This window comes from Jaculus jaculus, chromosome 1 (genome assembly GCF_020740685.1).
Source record: "Jaculus jaculus isolate mJacJac1 chromosome 1, mJacJac1.mat.Y.cur, whole genome shotgun sequence".
Taxonomy (NCBI): domain Eukaryota; kingdom Metazoa; phylum Chordata; class Mammalia; order Rodentia; family Dipodidae; genus Jaculus; species Jaculus jaculus.
This window is the reverse complement of record NC_059102.1, coordinates 250,430,466-250,447,071: the sequence shown is the minus strand read 5'-3', so window position 1 is coordinate 250,447,071 and position 16,606 is coordinate 250,430,466. Positions and strand designations below refer to the sequence as shown.

Below are 16,606 nucleotides of genomic sequence, written 5' to 3'. Positions count from 1 at the left end.
GAGAGAAAGAAAGAGAGAGAGAGAGGAAAAAAAAGAAAATAAGGAAGGAAGGAGAAAAGAAAGGAAAGGAAGAGAAAAGAAAGAAGAAGGGAAGGAGAGAAGAAGGAAGAGGTTATCTTGAGGGAAGATTTAGGGAAGGGGGTTGTAAAATAAAACATTTCTGTAGACTATTTTTCACATTTTAATTTTGAATCATTTATTTATGTGTTTATTTGCAAGCAGAGAGAAAGAGAGAGAGAGAGGGGAGAGAGAGAAAGAGAGAGAAAATGGGCCACTGAAAACAAACTCCAGACATATGCACCCCCTTGTGTGTCTGGCTTACATTGAAACCTTACATTGAACCTTGGTCCTTTGGCTTTACAGTCAAGTGCCTTAACCACTAAGCCATATCTCCAGCCCTAAGTTTGAATCATTTATATTTAATTGCCTTTCCTAGAGATGAACAAGCATTTTATCATACTTTATATGAGTCGTAGCACAGATGGCTGAAGAAGTCCTATTCCAGTCCCTCTGCTTCAAACACTCTTCCTCATCTCTTTGTCCCACCCATGCTCAAATGTAAACCCGATGATGTCTTTCCAAATTGTGTGATCTCTTCTGGCAGCCTCACTCCTTCCTTATTCCTGTGGATCTGTGGAGTTGTCCTAGAAGTGACTCTACCATGGCTGTATGCTACAAGTATGGCTCCATCACCAGAAAGGGTGGGAGGGAGGGAGTTTTTCAAAGACACAGCTTTACTTTCCTTGCTATATTTTCAGCATTTGACTGACTGCATCCCCAGTTTGGAGCTTAAAATATAAAAGAAAAAAAAAAAAAAAAGCCTGGTTTCTAAGACATGGTTGAAGAGGGAACACATGCCAGCACCTTTCTTTACCTTTCATTCAAAGTAAAAAGCTGGGCCGGCCTCGTTGCGCAACGGCAGCGCGTCTGACTCCAAAGTAAAAAGCTGCACACTGGTGCCTTAGTCTGAAGCCACTCTAGAGCCTTTTAGTCTCAAATGGATATATGAAACATGGCCATGTCAAAAACAATAGTAATAGTAATAAAATGCCTGAAATTTCTCTCTCATCTTACTCAATTAAGACCAAACCTTAATGAATTGGAACAGGCTCATGACCAATAGGAGGTGCTACACTGCTGTGCTGAGGAGCAGAGCCTCTTTCTATCCACTGAAAATCTCCAGGCCATGAGCAAGTTCTTTAGCTGCTATGAACCTCAGTGTCCCCATCTACAAGACATCTATGCCCCTTACACACAGCGATCAAAATTTCAGTGATGTTAAACAGGATAACAAAGCACATAACATAGTACCTACCAAGTAGCCATGCTCTGTAACTATCAGCTATCCTTGCTGCCATTGGGACTAGCCTGTCTTCTTTGTGTATCATCAGTAAAATAAGGCAAGACCAAATTACAACAAAGTTCCTTAAACTTTATCCTTCAGTACTGTTTGAGGAGAGGGTATAAGAGCTGCATGGAATCATGCATTAAATGCAAGAGAGGCCATCACATCATACATAAAGGGCACAGTGTATGGTCAACAAGTTAGTAGAATATCTGTGTGTGATTCCAGGACCAACAGACACATGTCCTCCTCCACAGTGGTGTATACCCCAAAATAGGAAGTGAGTATTCTCAGATACCTCCAGCAGGCCCAGAGAGTTCAGCAGCAGACTGCTAACATCTTAAACTGTCAGGGATAATGCAAAGCCTGGTGAATTGGCTAGCACAGGTGAGCTGGCCTCCAAGCATCTTTCTGGGATTGACTTCTATGCAAATGAGAGATACTTGGGTGACCCGTGACCAGCAGCCCCTGCTGATTATGACCCAGCGGGTATCAGTGCATGTAGGTTCTTCTTTTGCAAAGGGCACATCCTTTTCCCTTCTCTAAGACATTCATTTTCAGTCTCCCTGCCCTATTCAATGCCCAGCATGGTCACAGGGCTCAGATCTCTCCAGCAGCCACCCAGGTAATTCTTCCCCTGATTTGAGAAGTATCTAAGTTAGACAGTTAGGCCAGAAGTGGAAGCTCAAACTCAAATCTATTTTATTGGAAGTTAGCCACAGAGCTATTCCAGTGAACTCAGGCCCCTGTACAATCATCTGCTTAAAATCTCCCCCTCTTCCTTCCCACTCAGATTGTGACTGTTGTGTGCACACCTACTTGATTATAAAGCATGCGTAGAAGAAGGAAAGTGTTTTCATCTCCAGCTGTGGCTGTGGCATGTCATAGGTACACAGTCAAGAAACTCCAAGATCTGAAGTGATCAGAGATTAAGAAGTGAGGTCAAAGTTTCTGATTTGTTCTTCCCACATCTTACATTGATAAGCTGCTTCCTCCACCAGAGGTGAAATTTCTCTTGTTAAAATCACAATCAGAATGAGCTACCTCAAATAATAATAATAATAATAATAATAGACCCAAAACAAATAAACAAGCAAACAAAAAATCCTATCCTGAATTATAAAGGATTGTTACAGCTGAATCATGTTTTCTGTTTTGTTTTATTCTGCTTTGTTTTGTTTGTTTGTTTATTTTTAATGGTGACTAGCAGTACTAGTTTGTTTGTTTATTTTTAATGGTGACTAGCAGTTCCTGACCACACTGATTATACTGCAAACATAGGAATATTTTAATCTCTCTCCTTGGAATAAAAGCTATGTAAAACTCTTAAAGAATCCACTGATAAGCCCAACATGCTGTGGTAAACAATCTCTCACCTGTGCCCATGCAGGCAAAGCCAAGTAAGCTCAATAGGATATACTCACATATAAGAGAAGACACAGGGAGAAAACCAGCAGACAGACTAGTTGGGAAGAAGGAGGGGGTTCAGCAGAAGGAGGATGGGAAGGAGTCAAGAGAAGGTAATGGGAAGGAATTATGATTAGAATGCATTATATACACACAAAAAAATGTGAAATAAAAAAAGAAAGATTATTCTTTATTTCTAGGTGGGAAAAAAAAGCTAATAGATTTACTAGAAGTGAAATTAAACTTAAGTGCTTTTATTTAACTTTTGACTCTGTTTTACTGATGCCTCTTTCTAATTGCCCCTATTATCGAGAAAAATAGGAAATATCACTCGTGCATCTTATTAAAGAATTCAAAGAGCTGGTGAAATGAAGAGGTCCATTCGGCTTGACAGAAATGAGATGATCATCATTCACATGCATATCCACCCGTGAAACATACCTCCGCCATGGAACCAGGCTTCAGAGCAAATGAATACAAAGCGTGAGCAAGAGAGTACCCACTCCCAGTTGCGCAATTCTCAAGTCAGGCTAAGACATCTGCAGAGAAGATAGCTTTGCTTCTCCTCAGGAAGTTTCCAAGAAATATTCTGGTTTTGTTTGTTTGCTTTTTGTTTGTTTTGTTTTCCTAATAAGCATTGACCAGAGTACAGAAGGACAAAGTTAGGAACTTCCCAAATTGAAATTCCCTCCCTAAACAGACAAAGAATCAAATCTCAGTGAAATCTCCAAAAATTATAAGTTCCAGTCATGGGGAATGGATGACTATCTTTATGAAAATAGTTTCTGAAGGCTGTAAAAGAAGCCCTAAGTGAAAGAAATATTTTTGTCCATAATTTAGCAGATTCATTCAGGGGAAAGGCAGAAGAGGAAACTGGTAAAAGACACAGTTTTAGAAAAGGCCATACTTTCCACTGAATCAAACTCAAAAGATTAACAATTATAGCATATTGCCACAGGCAACTTATCTTCTCTAAGTTTGACTTTTCTCGCTTGGAAACTTGGAGTAATAGCAGCACCTATAACAAAGCTTTTTCCGAGGATGAAGGGTGGTGACACTTTCCATAACAGACTGTGTCAGGCTGACATTGTGAACACGCAATGCATGCCAGCCGATCTTCTTATGCTTTGTCTCTCTGTGGCCATGTTAGCCTCCTTTCTTCATCTTCCGTTAAAAATAAACTGTATTTATTTGTTTAATAAGTACCCATTGAATGCAATCAGAGAGAGTGCTTACAATAGAGAACATGATGATGCAAAAATAAATCATGTTCCCAAGAACCTAGAGTTTTAGCTGGAAAGAGACATTAGATAGACCCAGGGTTTGATGACACCTTGTCCCACACAGACTCATAAAGGGATCTTCAGTCTGTCAAGATGACATTCCTTATCAAAAATCACAATCTCTTCTATTGTCTCCTCTCTCATCCTTATTTGACTTAGTCCGAAATATTGCATTCCATGCCTGGCACTTCCTAGGTATATGATAAAAAAGAACTCAATAATAACAACATAGAATAACCAACTTTACTTAAGTCCTAGGATATGAGCCTTAGTTTATTGTCATATTACACTTTGGATTTGGAAAAAATCCATATCAAGTTATATCTGAGGTATGGACACAGTCAGCATAGTTCTGTCTTCACATGCACAGTAACATGGTAATTGCTGAGGAACACCGAGCCATCTTACCTTCTTCACCCATTGGACACTTGCTGCCAATTTCTATAACACACTCCACCCATCTGATTGATCATTCAGCAAAAGACAACGGGAATTACTGTAGTCACAGGGCCATTAAGCCAAAAGCACGGTATGCTTGTAGAGGCTGTGGACCCTTTGGACCCTGTGGTGAGTTGACAGGAGTGGACTTCTGAGGGCAGGCCTTAAGGGTCTCATCTGTCCCTGGTTCTCCTAGAGGTATCAGCTGCCTGGTCTGGTCACAATTGTGAAGAGCTCTGCTACATGTTCCTGCTGTCATAAGCCTGCTACACCATACCTTTCTCATCATGATACACTAAATTTCCCCAAACCATAAGACCAAATAAATCATTCCTCCAGTAAGTTGCTTCTGTCAGGTATTTGGTCAAAGTAATGAGAAAAGTAGGTAATATAAAGATAAATATGACACAATGTGGAAAACAGTTTAATAGTATAATTCCTGACTGATAACATGTTACCAAGGAAACAACCATAGCTTAGTCTTACAGAATCAGAAAGAACTGTTAGAGATGGTGATGTCCAAGATTAACATAAAATTAACAAAAGAAAATCACGTGGTTTTGTTGAAATGAATCTGAATCTCAATGGGTACATTCCACAATGGACATGTAATAATAAATGTATGTATGGAAGGGTACCTGAGGAGCAAGTATGGCCAGTAAAACAGTAGATCCCTCATTAAAGGTCCTAAGGAGCTTGTCACAGAATTCAGGTCTCTATCATTAGTAAAGATGAATTACAAGAGTAATAGGATTCAGGGATTCAGTGATACTGCCCTGTGAATGAATGTAGCTGAAGGGAAAATAGCCATGCAAGACAAAAGGCTTGTTCACTGCAAATTTCAGTAATATTAGAAAAATGGTTAGTTTACATTGAATAATTTCAGAAGGAGTAGATGGACCAAAGTACCTCAGAGATAACTGAAAGTGCATTCAAAAGGAAGCTATAAGAATCAATGTCTACAGGAAATGGGGAACTGAGAGTCATGAGGGAAACTCTTGTGCTTCTGGTCTGGACAAACTGTTATATCACCATTGAAAGTAGTGTTTAGAAGGCAGATAATGGTTTGTATTTGGCCTGTGCTCTCATAAAACCTGCTGTATGTACATGTGAGCAGGAGCCACAGACACTTAGATGAGAAGATCTGGAATCCAAAAGTGTATGAAAGTCATACCAGTAGAATTAAAGCTAAAACTTCTAGCTGAATATTTAGATTACATGTAATGATGGTGTCAGTTACCACTGGATAGATAGGAAGAAGGTAAATGAATCTGAAGCATTCTGAAACTTAAAGAGCTGTTAGTAACCCTGGCTTCAATCACCCTTGTGGCTCTGAAAAGAGCTCATTAACCTAAAGGGCACACAGTCAGGGAAAGGCTGAGCTGGGCCGTGGGCTAAAATCAGACCTCCTGGATCCTGATCAAGGTGCCCATCTTCTGGGGTCTATAAGTTCTAGCCTCCTAATAATCTCTTTTCCTTATGGGATATGAACAATCTTGTTCTGAATTTAAGAATTATTTTCAAAAGAAAGAAAGGAGAAAAAAGAAGCACTGGGATCCTCAATCTGTCAAGATGACATTCCTTATCAAAAATCACAGTCTCTTCTATTGTCTCCTCTCTCCTCCTTATTTGACTTAGTCCGAAATATTGCATTCCATGCCTGGCACTTCCTAAGTATATGATAAAAAAGAACTCAATAATAACAACATAGAATAACCAACTTTATTTGAGTCCTAGGATTTGAGCCTTAGTTTATTGTCATATTACACTTTAAATTTGAAAAACAAAATTCCTATCAAGTCAGATTTGAGGTATGGACACAGTCAGCATAGTTCTGTCTTCACATGCACAGTAACATGGTAATTGCTGAGGAACACCGAGCCATCTTACCTTCTTCACCCATTGGACACTTGCTGCCAATTTCTGTAACACACTCCACCCATCTGATTGATCATTCAGCAAAAGACAACAGGAATTACTGTAGTCACAGGGTCACTAAGCCAAAAGCACGGTGATTTCTGCAAAACAAGAAAGGATCATTAGTAACTTAGATATGCTGTGAATCAGTAAACTGACTCACTGTTTGACACATAGGAGACATCGTTGCATAAGACAGAATTTTCTCTTAGAAGATAGCAGCCTAGGTATGCAAAGAAAAATATAAGCAAATTATTACAACAGTGTGAAAAGCTGCAAAACAAAAAAACCTTGTAGATCTAGAAGTGCCACAATAGTTTACTAACAATATAAGACATCGTATTTTGATAACAAAAGTAAAATCAGCCTAATATCCAAGTGCTTAAGCTGTGAATTTCATATCTATTTGCTCTAGAAATAATAATATACCTGCCATGAGAAACAGTAAGTCTTGAAAGACATGATATTCTGAATCCAAGCCATGCATCCTCTCCTAAAGTAAGAAATGAAGCTCTGTAGCTAACAAAATCTTGTTAAAGGATAGTTTCAAGAAACACTGGTGGTAGTGAAAGGAGATGTCATCCCCATTCCAGAACACCAGAGTGTCAAACTGACAAAGCTGTAAGTCTTCATCAAGCTTGCATTACTGCCCCCACCCTCACCCCTGACTGCTGCCACTACACGCAGTCTGGATTTTCTGTGTGGGGTTCTGTGTTCTGCCGGGATTTCAGTCTGATTCAACTTCAAGTCTCCTGAAGTGTCTCACACGTTCCATAGCCAGAGCAGCTGTTCATATATTTGTTGAATGAATGAAGTATATGGAGTGTCTAAACAGCTGTAGTCTTTAAAAATGGAGGCACTGAACCAAAGAAGGTGCCATCTGGCAAAGAATCTCTAAAACAGCAGCTTCACAAAGTTCTTGTACAACCTTCATCTCTGTGGTACCTACCATCCTTCTTAGGCCAGCAGCCTGAAGAAAAGGTGTGATTGATATCTTTCACTAACTTTATTAATACTGCATTAGCACTTTGTGTTTTTCAAAATCTACTTTTTCTTGCCTCATCTTACTTCTACCCAATGGGTCCTCAGCACAGTATCATCTCAAAGTAAAATAAAACAAATGATGACAATAAGAAAAAGGTAAGTAAGCAAATAGATAATCTCTTTAAAGGCTGAAGATGATATTTAAATCTTCTGAAATGTCTTCCAGAGGCAGTAATAATGAGAACAGCAAAATTGCTTATTTCCAAGATACCAAAACCACTTATTTAGGATTATGACCCAATACCCATGGAGCTGTTCACATAGTACAGAGCTAATGAGGCAACCACCTGACACATTGTAGCCAGTCAGCAAAAAAAAAAAAAAAAAAGGATCCACCTGTAAACAACACACTTAAAGCCTCAAAACCTGGTGTCAAACCATGTGAATCTTAGCACTGGATGACAAATGAGATGTAGCATAAGTGACATTACATGAGATTCGAGAGGGACCTTTGCTACAGTTGGTCTGAAAGGTCACAGCTTCAAACTAAACTGAATTATTATCGTGCCTTCACATATAATTCATTTGCCTTGCTAGATTTAGACTTGTTTAAGTGGGGCCCATGACCCCTTCCTTTCTTTGAAATTAGGAATTTTTTTTTTTCAAGGTAGAGGCTCACTCTAGCCAAGGCTGACCTGCAATTCATTATGTAGTCTCAGGGTGGACTCAAACTCACAGCGATCTTCCTACTTCTGCTGCTCAGGTACTGGGATTAAGGGAGTGTGCCACCACACCTGGCAGGAATTATTTTTGTATTATTTTTTATTTTATTTTATTTTATTTTGAGAGAGTGACACGCAGAGAGAATTTGCGCACCAGGGCCTCAGTCACCACAATTGAACTTCAGATGCTTGCACTACCCAGTGATTATATGTGACCTTGCATTTGACTCACTTTTATGCGTTGGGCTAATGTGGGATCTGAAGAGACAAATGTGGGCACTTAGGCTTTGCAGGCAAGTCCCTTAACTGCTAAGCCATCTCTCCATCCAGAAAATAGGAATTCTTGTCCACCCTACATCCAGCCAGTATTATGCTGTGAAACCATATAATCTATCTGCTTCTGCAAGTTTATATAGCTACAGGAGATTTGGTTTCAGGATGAATCATAGTTTTAGCCTTGTCTATACTGATTCCAATGATATTTTGATGAGACTCTGAACTTCAAACTTAATGTTAAAATAAGATTTGGGAGGTTGAGTAGATGGAAATGCTATATTTTTCATATAAAGGTGTCATGAATTGGATGGGCAGAGTGAGATGTGGGTGGAATGGTTATGACCCCTGTATTTCATATGTTGAATTCCTAGCCTTTGGAAACTGAGGCACCTGCAATGTAACTAGGTGAAAGATGAGGACTCTGTGAGGGCACTAGCATCCACATAAGAAGAAAAAGCAGTCTGTTCTCTCTCTGTGTCTCTGTCTCTCTCACTTTCTCTCTGTCTCCCTCTCTCTCTCTGACTTTCTCTATCTATCTATCTATCTATCTATCTATCTATCTATCTATCTATCTATCTATCTTTCTCTGCATGTATATATCTCTTTTCTTTTGTCTCTATTTTCTTTCTTTCTCTGAACCACTACTATGTAAAGAAATAGCGAAAGATGAAACATGACCATCTACAATCTAGAAAATGGGCACACCAGAAACCAAACCAGCTAGCATCTTAACCTTGACATTTTCAGCCTCCAGAACTGTGAGAGAAATATCTATTGTTTAATCTGCTCATCTTGTGGCACTTTTCCATTTCTGCCTAAGATAACACAGAAACCTTGCCTTTTTTGGGCAATTTATCAAGATGTTGGAAGTTTAATCACTCTGCAATGTAACACTACGAGGAAGATTCAACTAGCCAGATGGAGAAGAGAAACATGGAGGAATGAAGCGGAGGATGAGAGGGAGAAGGGAAGGAGGGGGAAGAGACAAAGAGAAAGGAGAGAAGGGAGATGAGTGGGGGAGGCAAGAGCACTTCTATCTCCAGTTGTTCCAGTAGATCACTAGAATGTTGTAGAAAAGGATGAATGAAACATTATCTAGGAACTGCTACAATGTATTCTCTTCACATAAACACCGTAGGTATCATGAACCCTCTCCCCATTATACACATTCACAACCCAAAAGGATAAAACTCTTGCTGAAAGCATATACACCCACCCAATAACACTCACAATAGGGTTAAAATCTATCAGACTTCAAAGCACATATTTCTTGCTTTTCCTCCTTTAGATTAATAATATCAATGATTCAACTATGTTTCTGGCAGGCATATTTGTAAAAGTTTACTTTGAATCTATAAAAAGCAAACCAGAGCCCTCACTTTCCTTCACAGCAAAATGTTTTCTAAGTTTCGTTCACCTAAACGTTGTAGAGGAATTGTCTGGGAAGAAAAGACTGTGTTGTTGTTACTGTTTTTTAAGAGGCAAATTACCTGTGTATTCTGTTTTCTAAAATTTTGCAAATAAGTAAAATAGTAGGTATGAGTTTGGAGGAATATGTTGGCCTTTATAAATTAATCTTGGAAAAGAAGAAGATAAATATAAGCATTCTAAGCTGTTCTTAGTGCTTTTAGCAAAGTTGCTGAGTCTGAGAGGCCTGTACAGTTCATTGGTCATCTTTCTCTGCTCAAGCCTTCTTGGTTAGACTGTTCATTTGCACCCATGTTGCTACATGTTGACCTTTAATCACATGTGCCTGTCTGAGCCAGGAAACCAACCTTGCCTGTCCACTCCTTCCCTACTGTAAGGTCTATGTGCCATCATGAGCCTCTTCCAGTGCAATGGCCTGGCATCCAAGCAGCCCCTTCCATTGCTAAACACGGACACCCAGAAGACTAAACTTTTTGGGGACAAAGATATTCAATGTCATACATTACTTCAAAGCTACTAAGAAATCAGGAACAAGATACAAGGCCCAAGGCATAAAGCTAAATGGTGAAAATGTTGCACATGCAAAAATCAAAGCTACCTAGTATACTCATATGCTGCATGTCTGAAATCCCAACACTCTGAGGCTGAAGTAGTAAGATCATAAGTGTGGGCTACAGAATGATATTCTGTCTCAAGTTCATAGCAAATAAATCACAATAAGGAGCCAGGTTAGACTTGGATAGCTCCCCTCTGTAGACCATCAGAAGACTTGGTATATACAGAATTATATCTATGTCTTTGAGAGTTTTCTTTCTCTTTGCAGATCTTGATCAATGGCTATCTGTATTTCTGATGGTTTAGAAGCCCTAAGTAAAAATACTATTGATATTGCTCTGTAATTTTTATTGCTCTGCAAGCCGCAGAAGGGGGTAGATGTGCAAAGCACACCCTGGGTGTCCACAGATGGGAGCTTACAGCTTTTTGGGGTGTTACATGTTCCCAACACTGTCAAAGTGATGATTAAGCTCAATTAATAATCATTACTGGGTGTTTTTCTTTCCTGTTATTGCCAAACTTCCAAAACCATATGGTGAACCATATTTTGTAAAATAAGTTTATAGATTATGAATTTATAAAAGAATGAGAAAAGCAATGTGAGAGAGAACAGTATTTAAACTCAGGCCTTTCTTCTCCTAAACTAGATTGACTTTGCACAAGCAGGAATTTTCTGATAGTCTTTCCTTTCTATAAGATAGAGATAATAACAATTTTGGAAGGTTACTATAAAAAATAGTGACAATTAAATGCAAAGCCTAATTGAGATTACTGAACATGATTATTACAAGATATGCATTGTGTGTGATTCTGCATTTTATCCCCCCATCTCCAGCTCCTTGTAATAGAATCCCCTGATATGTTTTATTTAAATATTTTATTTATTTATTTGAGAAAAAAGAGAGAGAGAATGGGCATGCCAAGTCATCTAGCCATTGCAAATGAACTTCAGATGCATGTGCCACCTTGTATATCTGGCTTTATATGGGCACTGGGGAACTGAACTTGGATTCTTAGGCTTTGTAGGCAGATGCCTTAATGGCTGAACCATCTCTCCAGCCCAATGAATCTTTTATTTTTCCTTCTATGTTTGCTTTTTATAAAACCCAATGGTAGATGTGTAAGGATTTATATAGATTTGCTTACACTAATATGCAATTATGCAATACCTAGTATTTATCTACAAGTATTTTCTGTGTCATTTTATATGAGGAAATTGAGTTTCAAAGAAGTTTAGAGGTGCTTGGACGTTCACTGTTTCAGATTAGACCTCTGTTCCCACTGTATGGTCAAGGGCTTCCAGCAGGCCAAAGCTCATATTCCCCTGAAAAGCCTTGCAGACTGGCTTCTCGCTGCCTGAACAGGGGATGATGCCCAGAGTCTAACTGTAATTACAAGAAAACATCCATAAAGAGCTCCTGGCCTCCAGATGGATTTGACATAGTGGCCTTTAAAATGAAACTCTTAACACGGTTATCTTTATGTCCTTTTAGTCATTTTCCTAAGTAAGCCATGCCTTTAGAGGCACCTAATACAAAGTGACAACCTTTGCCGTTTTCCAAGGCGTCGGTGGATGGGCATAGAGAGAGTCCATTGTCACCATGGTAATTACTACACAATACCTGACGGCCAATGGACAGTCAGAAGGCTGAGGCAGCAGCTGAATCCGGCATTGTCCTGGCCTGATAAAAAGATTAGAAGCCCTGAAAAGCCGGGGAGCAGGATCTCACAGCTCTTTCGCTGGGTCCTGAAAGGCCCATTGTGCTGCCACCATAAATTCTGGGTTCCCCGGGCACTTGACAACTGCAGCCAGGGATAATAGAATTCTTGTGTCCAACAAAACACTCCTTGTCCAATGGCAGTCTTATCAGCCGCATTTACAAATGTCTTTCATTGTACCCAAATAATTCCCTATTAGAAGGGCTATTGGGAGCAGAACTAAATAAATATTCACAGGCTTTGTAATATCTTTGGAAAGTGAATAAACAAACGGTCATGTAGCATATGAGGAAGCCTCCTGCTACTCTACATTTTATCCCAACTTCTTGTCCAAATTGTGGAGTTTCCCTTTCTCTCTTTACCATATTAACAACTATGACACCAGAAGGTATGGTTTTATTTGCCATCTACTACATATCACTGATATTATTGTCTTGGAGCCTCTGTGTGCATTTGTGTTTAGTTAATTTTCCCAAGAGAAAGGGGAGGGGCTTTGTTTATCCCACCCTAACATCCCAAAAGAGGAAGGTCATAGACTTCAGAGAAGTTCAAGAATTTGCCCCAGATAACTAGTTAGCTCAATGGGAATTCCAGTATATGTTTCCCTGGCTCCAAAGACCCTGATCTCTAACTGTGCCCTAACAACTTCTCTACTAAATAAAAATTGAAGAGAAACTCACAGTAGGTAGGTGCACTGAATCTGAGCATCACCTTGTTAAAGTTGCCCAAAGTGGAGACCATTAACCTGAGCACATCTACTCTAGAATGAAAATTAAATGCCTTTGTCTAAAAGCATGTGATTTATTTTCGCTCTAAAATGCTAGCATTTTTTATAAGTGTGCATGGAGGCTAAAAGTCAACAAGTAATAAAAGCAAATTATAGGAAAGTATTTAGGTGACCCATACAGTAGATTTTTAAGGTTTTATGAAGAATTACTGAGATAATCATATAGAATATAATCATGTATCCTCCGGGATAACATTTACCTTTTATGTATGATTTGTTTCATCTTATTCTTTGCTTATTCATTTATTTGTCATGAAAAAAAATATTTGAAAACATAACATGGGAGAACAGACACTTCCTGCTTGACATATGACCACAATGAGAAGTAAAGTATTATTAAAACTGTGGTTTTGGATGAGGTCATTAATACAGCACATTCATGCCATCTCAGCCTGTTCACCCTTCGCTATCCACTGTACTTTCTATCTCCTGCCCCAGGAATCCTTGTCATTCACTGATCTGGCAGGTGGAGTGCTTCTGTGACTCTTTCCACAGACTGTTTCATCCTTTCAACCTTTTTACTCTCTGGGTATATAACCACCTTGGAGCTTCTTATATATATATAAATATTCTTATCCTATATTCACTCAGATGGCTTTAGCATATCCTAAGTATATCATGTGGGATTCCCTTACTATACTTTCTTGCATTTGACTCCTTTCATGGAAAAAGCTCTGTGTTATTATAGCTTTATTCCTCTCCCATCTTTGCACCTAGGTAAGCTATGACCTACCTGAGGATTGAAGTCCATCTGACATTCATTTTTATTAATCTAGATCAGGAGACTGCTAACCTTCTTCCTGGGTTGGTTTATTGTGCTAATTGATGAATGACAATAATTAAAAAGAGGAATGACCACAAAAACCTGTGTGTACATAAAATTTAATAGTGAAGCTATATAATGCCACTTTAACTATTTGAAGTCAAATGATGGATATAATTCTGGATTTGTTTTCAAGGAAAGCAATAATGTACTCACTTGTCCCAAATTATTCAGCCTTGATAATACAATGTGGCATCCTTTGTTTGTTTCCTAAAATAATTGAAACCAGTGAAGTATGTTATCATTTGGCAAAACAATCAGCTTTTAGCAAGAAAATATAGGCAAACAACAGGTATTTTCTGACAGGCATTAAATTTATGTGTGTGTGTCAGTATTGAGTTTAGAAAAGTATTGTTAATAGTTCATACATATGACAAATGAAGCATCTTACCAACTTTCGTAGTTTAAGACATGATCACAGTCACGCATACATAATAAGAATTCTCCCAGAAACTCTACATTCCTTGGAGCTGTGTCTTATTTAGATACAACTTAAACCCAAATAGGCAGTGACGATTACTAACATTCATTGAACGATTGCAATACACCAAATACTGTACGAAGTACTTTCTTATAATACATAATTTCATCTTCTAACAAGCCTTAAGCCAGGTACTATGTTTTTATTTATTTTGCAACTAGGAAATTGAGGTACAAAGAAATTCCATCAATCATTAAGCCAATAACTAGTGAGCAGGATCCAGACATAGGTTGCTTTAATCTATAGCAATTCACTTAGTTGTTATATCTAATAGTATTCATCTGATATGAATTAGGGCAGCAATTCAGAGAAGGAGTTCAATGATGTAAGAAATAAGTAAGAATTGCATCATTTTTTTTCCAGGTTGCTGAAATACATAGAGAAAGCATCCCAGAACAAAGAAGAGATTTTTAACCATGCTTAACATCTAGTTAACATCCAGTCCAGTATGGACAATATCCACACAATTAAAACTCACATCATTTCCAAACCTCTAGAGAATGCAGATTGAAATATCCACAGTTAGAGAAGTACTGCGAATACATACATGGCCACACCGTGTGCTATGTGCTCAAGTGACCGCAACCTGTCACCACCCTCTCAGGGTACGAAAGGTGCACCATCCACAGTGATGTGACTCACAAGATACACTGGAACAGAGTTCCCTCTGCAGCCATCATGCTTAGAAAGAAACATAATGAAGGTTCTCAAAATTAAATGGGGCTCTTCTTTTGCAATGTAAAATGAAGAAGAAAGTGGGTGTATTGTTAATTATCTCTTTAAAACATTTTGGAGATGCAAGTTATGGAAACTCCAATTGTCTGTAAAATCTACAAGGGCAAAAAGCTTGAACATTTTATTGTTTACTGTATATTAGGTTGACAAAGGCACTGACAAAATGTTCCAGAACAATGTTTGAGCAAATAAGTTGATAAAGAAAGGAGTTCCTGACATTGCAGCCTCACTGAGGAACATGTGCTTTGGAAGGGCAGAAGTGAGAAGACGTAATTTTCTTCAGGCACAACTATGAATTTGGCCACACAGGGGCTGACGTGAGCCAGGGAACGAGTCCAGTGGATGCTCAGCATCCTCCTCACACCTCATTAAGCACACTGGATTCATTCAGGGTCCATGGGAGAAGCAGGGCCATTAACATCTTTCAGTTTCAGTTTGCTGCACTTTATTGGTGAAAAAACATTCTTCACTGGTATGCACACATTTTGATGTTCTTAAAGGGGCTGGGAAATGTCACATCCCAATTTTAAAAAGTGAAATATTCTCATAAGAAGCTTTATCTACACTGGTCTTCCAAGATTTACCTCCAGTATTCATATGTGCATACATAGGCATTGTCAAATGTCCACTTGACATTTCTTTTTGTCTTTTAAAAAAATCTTTGAATAGTTTAAAGTGGTGTCTACTTTGAACAAGTTTATTGTGAAGAACTGAAAATGAAGAGGGAAATAAAAACAAATGAACAGAAACGTTCTCAGCAGTTGTATAAAGTGGGGTCATCCCATCAGACAGGGCTGAGTTTCTTTGTGCAAATGGCAGAAAAGCAATCTTGTTCTTCTACCAAGAGCTGTGCTTAAAGCAGAAACCTGAAGGCTCTTCAACTTCTGATGCTGAAGTGTACACTTAACCCTTTATTTCATAGCTTCAACCAAGGGCAGTCAGGCTGCCTTTCTTATGCTTTCTTATCTTTGGTATTTGTAACTCTCTGAGATAGGTGCATGATGGATGGATGGATAGATGGATGGATAAATAGGTAGATAATTTGTAGGTGTTTTTACACATACACATGTACAAGTGTCATTCACAAGTATATTCACAAGTTTATTTACTAATGTTTGGAAATATGTAAATCATATTCCTAATGCAGTAACTGATAATATCAATTTGGCATTGGATACCAGGATAGTGTGTTGGACAGGAAGTTTTGTTACTACTCAGTTCCCAGTCAGTTCCTCTGGCTAAAGATATCCCAAATTGACCAGCAGTATGCTCCAGGAAAAATTGAGTTTACAAGCCTGAGCCTGTCTTGTGTTCAATATGAGTCTAGGAATTCATGAGTCAAACCTGACATAACAATGAAAATCATGTTTAAAGGGATGTTGAACATGCAGAGGACCTTGATGGCAAGGTGTCAGGGTGGTATGGTTCAGCTTCTAGGGCAATGTGTAGGCACAGTCAGATTTTAGGGTCTTTGGCGAGATGACGTCCTCAAAGAAAGCCTGTAGAACCCCCATCAGGCAAAAAAAGAAGAAGAAAAGAAAAGAAAATAGTACATGAAAAAAAAATTAGACTTGCTATCATCAAGCAGAGAGCAAGCAAAGGGCCTGATTTATGGTGTTAGATCTTTAGAGAAGATGAAACCCTCCTGGTATGAGGAACTCCTATTCCAGCAGACAAGTTTCCATTGGGACTCTGACTCCTTACTT

The 16,606-nt window shown here is 38.7% G+C and overlaps 1 protein-coding gene across 4 annotated transcripts in view; it reads right to left on the bottom strand.

Annotated features, from left to right (window-relative positions):
* The window catches only part of Cdh11 (cadherin 11), a 168,632-nt gene that overhangs the window by 92,853 nt on the left and 59,173 nt on the right, over positions 1-16,606 (bottom strand). For 2 of the 4 annotated variants that reach the window (XM_004663484.3, XM_045142398.1), the window contains one exon: positions 6,364-6,491. The gene's annotated coding sequence lies outside the window, so the exon portion shown is untranslated. Of the gene's footprint in view, positions 1-4,443; positions 4,567-6,363; positions 6,492-13,840; positions 13,895-16,606 lie in introns of those variants that run through there. The other 2 variants (XM_045142399.1, XM_004663483.2) reach the window with 2 other exon arrangements.